At 40.5% G+C, this 6,246-nt stretch overlaps 1 pseudogene; it reads left to right on the forward strand.

The window, feature by feature from the left end:
• LOC129115685 (parapinopsin-like) overlaps window positions 1-5,882 on the forward strand; it is a 6,150-nt pseudogene extending 268 nt beyond the window's left edge.
• The last annotated feature ends 364 nt before the right edge of the window (window positions 5,883-6,246 follow it).

Below are 6,246 nucleotides of genomic sequence, written 5' to 3' on the forward strand. Positions count from 1 at the left end.
CACAGAGAGACTCACCTTTACACAGAGAGAGACTCACCTTTACACAGAGAGAGACTCACCTTTACACAGAGAGACTCACCTTTACAGAGACTCCACCTTTACACAGAGACTCACCTTTACACAGAGACTCACCTTTACACAGAGAGACTCACCTTTACACAGAGAGACTCACCTTTACAGAGAGAGACTCACCTTTACACAGAGAGACTCACCTTTACAGAGAGAGACTCACCTTTACACAGAGAGACTCACCTTTACAGAGAGAGAGACTCACCTTTACACAGAGAGAGACTCACCTTTACACAGAGAGACTCACCTTTACACAGAGAGACTCACCTTTACACAGAGAGAGACTCACCTTTACACAGAGAGACTCACCTTTCACCTTTACAGAGAGACTCACCTTTACACAGAGAGACTCACCTTTACACAGAGAGACTCACCTTTACACAGAGAGACTCACCTTTACACAGAGAGAGACTCACCTTTACACAGAGAGACTACACAGAGACTTTACACAGAGAGACTCACCTTTACACAGAGACTCACCTTTACACAGAGACTCACCTTTACACAGAGACTCACCTTTACACAGAGACTCACCTTTACACAGAGAGAGACTCACCTTTACACAGAGAGAGACTCACCTTTACACAGAGAGGCCGCTGGCTGTACGGCCGCCACGGCTGCATGTTACACACCAACTCCTGCTTCGGTGCGTGCAACTACATGGGTAGCACATGTATATATATATATACTTTACTACATATATATAGATATATATATATACATATATGTAGTAAATATAACATGTAGTGGATATTAAATGGAGTATATATGATATGTAGTATTATGTATATCAACTTTATGAATATAAATCTACTTTTGGTATATAACTACTTTATTTTTATCAACTTTATGAATATAAATCTACTTTTGGTATATAACTACTTTACATTTATCAACTTTATGAATATAAATCTACTTTTGGTATATAACTACTTTACATTTATCAACTTTATGAATATAAATCTACTTTTGGTATATAACTACTTTACATTTATCAACTTTAGGAATATAAATCTACTTTTGGTATATAACTACTTTATATTTATCAACTTTAGGAATATAAATCTACTTTTGGTATATAACTACTTTATATTTATTAACTTTATGAATATATATATATACATCTACTTCATATATCTTCACAGTAAAACAGTGTTTTTCTGTCCGGTGGAGCAGCAGGTGGTCTGATGGATCCACTTTAGAAGTTAAAAGAAAGTTAAAAAGAAAGAAAAGTTATTATGAACATCAAAGTGTTTATTCAGTCGTTATAAGTCAGAGTGACGCCTCCCTCTGATCCTATCTTTGATCTCTGGGTCACATGACCTGTGTGTTTTATAAACATGGTGGAGGTGATGAAGATGTTCAGTAACAGGATCTACCGTTTCTACTGACATGACACCCAGCTTTAGACTGGACACGGGGACCCCGAACCCTCAGGAACCCCGAACCCTCAGGAACCCCGAACCCTCAGGGCCTCTGAACCCTCAGGGCCTCTGAACCCTCAGGAACCCCGAACCCTCAGGAACCCCGAACCCTCAGGGACCCTGAACCCTCAGGGCTCTGAACCCTCAGGGACCCTGAACCCTCAGGAACCCCTGAACCCTCAGGACCCCGAACCCTCAGGGACCCCGAACCCTCAGGGCCTCTGGAACTTCAGGAACCCTCAGGGCCTCTGAACCCCCTGAACCCTCAGGAACAGGAACCCCGAACCCTCAGGGCCCCTGAACCCTCAGGGCCTCTTAAATCTTTTAAGTTAAAGGATAATAAGTGTTCGAGGTTCTTTCTTTGTGGTTCAGAGTGACCCCGTTTGAGGACTGAGGTGGACTGGTGTTGATTCCTCAGACCTGATGAGGCGGATCAGACCGTCATGGGGGACGGTTCGGTTCAGGACTTAATCTCTCTGTGAGGATGGAATTAGAGAGATTTGGGTCAGAAGAGATCCGTCTGCTGGAAACGGTTCAGAGAGCAGCTTCAGTAGAATCAGGAGGTGACGTTTCAGGAGGACTCCTCAAACCTCACGTTATTCTATCACGTTATTCTATCTGGAGACGTTTAACGTCTCAGGAGGACTCCTCAAACCTTCACGTTATTCTATCTGGAGACGTTTAACGTCTCAGGAGGACTCCTCAAACCTTCACGTTATTCTATCTGGAGACGTTTAACGTCTCAGGAGGACTCCTCAAACCTTCACGTTATTCTATCTGGAGACGTTTAACGTTTCAGGAGGACTCCTCAAACCTTCACGTTATTCTATCTGGAGACGTTTAACGTTTCAGGAGGACTCCTCAAACCTTCACGTTATTCTATCTGGAGATTCTAACGTTCTCAGGAGGACTCCTCAAACCTTCACGTTCATGTTGTTTCATCTGGAGATTCATGTCTGGCTCACGTCGCGTTCACGTCTCCTCTCATGTCTCCTCCTCTCATGTCTCCTGTCTCCTTCAGGCATCGTGTCCCTGGTCTCCTCTCATGTCTCCTCCTCTCATGTCTCCTCCTCTCATGTCTCCTGTCTCCTTCAGGCATCGTGTCCCTGGTCTCCTCTCATGTCTCCTCCTCTCATGTCTCCTCTCATGTCTCCTTCAGGCATCGTGTCCCTGGTCTCCTCTCATGTCTCCTCCTCTCATGTCTCCTCTCATGTCTCCTCATCGTGTCCCTGGTCTCCTCTCATGTCTCCTGTCTCCTTCAGGCATCGTGTCCCTGGTCTCCTCTCATGTCTCCTGTCTCCTTCAGGCATCGTGTCCCTGGTGTCCTCTCATGTCTCCTCCTTCATGTCTCCTCATGTCTCCTCCTCTCATGTCTCCTCCTCTCATGTCTCCTGTCTCCTTCAGGCATCGTGTCCCTGGTGTCCCTGGCCGTCCTGTCCTATGAGCGCTACAGCACCCTGATGGTTTGTAACAAGCGGGTATCGGACTACCGGAAGCCCCTGCTGGCGGTGGGGGGGTCGTGGTTGTACTCGGTGGTCTGGACGGTGCCCCCCCTGCTGGGCTGGAGCAGCTATGGTCTGGAGGGAGCCGGGACCAGCTGCTCGGTGACGTGGACCGAGAGGTCGTCCGGGTCTCACTCCTACATCGTGTGTCTGTTCCTGTTCTGTCTCGGCCTCCCGGTGCTCGTCATGGTGTACTGCTACGGCCGGCTGCTGTACGCCGTCAAACAGGTACTCTGATGTATTTATACTCTGTTCATCTCCTCAGGTATTTATATCTGATGTATTCATACTCTGTTCATCTACTCAGGTATTTATATCTGATGTATTCATACTCTGTTCATCTACTCAGGTATTTATATCTGATGTATTTATACTCTGTTCATCTCCTCAGGTATTTATATCTGATGTATTTATACTTTATTCATGTATTTATACTTTATATAATCTATTCATGTATTTATATCTGATGTATTTATACTCTGTTCATCTCCTCAGGTATTTATATCTGATGTATTCATACTCTGTTCATCTACTCAGGTATTTATATCTGATGTATTTATACTCTGTTCATCTCCTCAGGTATTCATATCTGATGTATTCATACTCTGTTCATCTCCTCAGGTATTTATATCTGATGTATTTATACTTTATATAATCTATTCATGTATTTATATCTGATGTATTTATACTCTGTTCATCTACTCAGGTATTTATATCTGATGTATTTATACTCTGTTCATCTACTCAGGTATTTATATCTGATGTATTTATACTCTGTTCATCTCCTCAGGTATTTATATCTGATGTATTTATACTTTATTCATGTATTTATACTTTATATAATCTATTGTTTTATTTATACTTTATATAATCTATTCATGTATTTATATCCGTTTTATTTTATATTATTTTATTTCATTTGAGTATTTATTGATAATATTTTTAACATTTGTCCAATTCTTATTCATATTATATTTTTTTTCTTGTTTCTTCACATCTATTTTTCCTTTTGATAATATTTAAATATTAATTTGAGTGTTTTTATTGAAATATTCAGTTTATTTATCATTTAAACTTGTTTTGAATTATTTTAATTTATGTTAACTTGTTATATTTTAATACTCCTTCACATATATTTATATTTGATGTTTTAATAACTTCATGTTTACTTTGTCTTTCTTTAAATATTAGATATTAAATGTTTCAGTTCTGGCAGAATCAGTCATGTGATTAATCTCCTGCTCCCTGAGCCGACGTGGTCACATGATCAAACTCTCATTCCTCCACTGATTCCTCCAGCCTGGTTCAGAGGCTCAGTTTTTACTGTTTTAATGGACTTGGATTACAAATGTGAGATACTTTCACTTTACTGTCGTACTTCCACTCCAAATCTCAGACGGGAATTATCCAGAAATACAGAAAACAAATCAGATAAAAAAAGAAAACATTTCAGTTGCAGTTTGGTAAAGTTTTCTAAGAAACATAAAAGTTTTTTTTACTCTAATTTATCAACAGGTAATAAGAACAGACTAGTCTGGGGGTTTCTGACCTGTGCTCTGTCTGTCAGGTTTATACTACGCTTTCTCACCTGTGTTTTGTCTGCCAGAGGTTCTACTGTTTTTTCACCTGCATTTTGTCTGTCAGGAGGTTCTAATGTTTTTTCACCTGCATCTTGTCTGTCAGGAGGTTCTAATGTTTTTTCACCTGCATTTTGTCTGTCAAGGAGTTTAAATAGTTTTTCACCTGCATTTTGTTTGTCAGGTTGTTCCTAATGATTTTCTTACCTTCGGTTTTGTCTGTCAAGTAGTTTACTGTTTTTCACCTGCATTTTGTCTGTCAGGTGCCTGTAATGCATTTTCACCTTCGGTTTGTCTGTCAGGTGGTTCTACTGTTTTTCACCTGCATTTTGTTGTCAGGTGATTGTAATACATTTTCACCTTTCGTTTTTGTCTGTCAGGTAGTTTAATGCTTTTTCACCTTTGTTTTGTTGGTAAGGTGCCTCTACTGTTTTCACCGGGTTTGTCTGTCAGGTAGTTTAAAGCACTTTCTAACCTTCGGTTTTGTCTGTCAGGTGATTCTAATGTTTTTTCACCTGCATTTTGTCTGTCAGGTGGCTGTAATGCTTTCTCACCTGTGTTTGTCTCTCAGGTGGTTCTAATGATTTCTCACCTGTGTTTTGTCTCTGTGTTTTGTCGTGTTTTGTCTCTCAGGTGGTACTTATGATTTCTCACCTGTATTTTGTCTGTCAGGTGGTACTTATGATTCTCACCTGTGTTTTGTCTCTCAGGTGGTACTTATGATTTCTCACCTGTGTTTTGTCTCAGGTGGTACTTATGATTTCTCACCTGTGTTTTGTCATTCAGGTGGTACTTATGATTTCTCATTTTGTCTCTCAGGTGTACTTTGATTTCTCATTCAGGTGGTACTTATGATTTCTCACCTGTGTTTTGTCTGTCAGGTGGGTACTTATGATTTCTCACCTGTGTTTTGTCATTCAGGTGGTACTTATGATTTCTCACCTGTGTTTTGTCTCTCAGGTGGTACTTATGATTTCTCACCTGTGTTTTGTCATTCAGGTGGTACTTATGATTTCTCACCTTATGTGTTTTGTCTCTCAGGTGGTACTTATGATTTCTCACCTGTGTTTTGTCTCAGGGTCGTATCAGGCGGACATCGGCCTGTCAGTAGAGAGTTCCACATCCTGTTCATGGTCCTCACCAGCGTGGTGTGTTACCTGCTCTGCTGGATGCCGTGATGTGTCGTTGCCATGATGGCCACCTTCGGACGGCCGGGAGTCATCAGCCCCATCACCGCCGTCGTCCCTTCCATCCTCGCCAAGAGCAGCACCGTCATTAACCCAGTCATCTACATCCTCATGAACAAACAGGTGAGTGTTTGACAGCAGAGACAGGTGGTGAGCACCTGTTGTCAGGTGGTACAGTGATGAGTAAAAATGTAATAAATGACAAAATGAAAAAAATAATTGAAAATAAATACAAATTCAATTAAGAATAAAAATGTAAAAAGTCATGAGAAATAATTAAATCATGAAAATGAATTTAGAGAAACTTACATTTTTTTCAGATAAATTCAAAGGAAACATTTTATTTGTATCTAAAATAAACAGTTGGAGATAAATAGTCAAAGTGTTTTAGCAAAAGAATGAAGCTAAGCAACATTTCAGGAGAAAAGAAACAAAAAAACTTCTTAAAGAGAAACTTCACCATAAAAGCACTATTTCTTGTCTATGA

The sequence above is a fragment of the Anoplopoma fimbria genome, unplaced genomic scaffold (assembly GCF_027596085.1).
Source record: "Anoplopoma fimbria isolate UVic2021 breed Golden Eagle Sablefish unplaced genomic scaffold, Afim_UVic_2022 Un_contig_12117_pilon_pilon, whole genome shotgun sequence".
NCBI lineage: Eukaryota > Metazoa > Chordata > Actinopteri > Perciformes > Anoplopomatidae > Anoplopoma > Anoplopoma fimbria.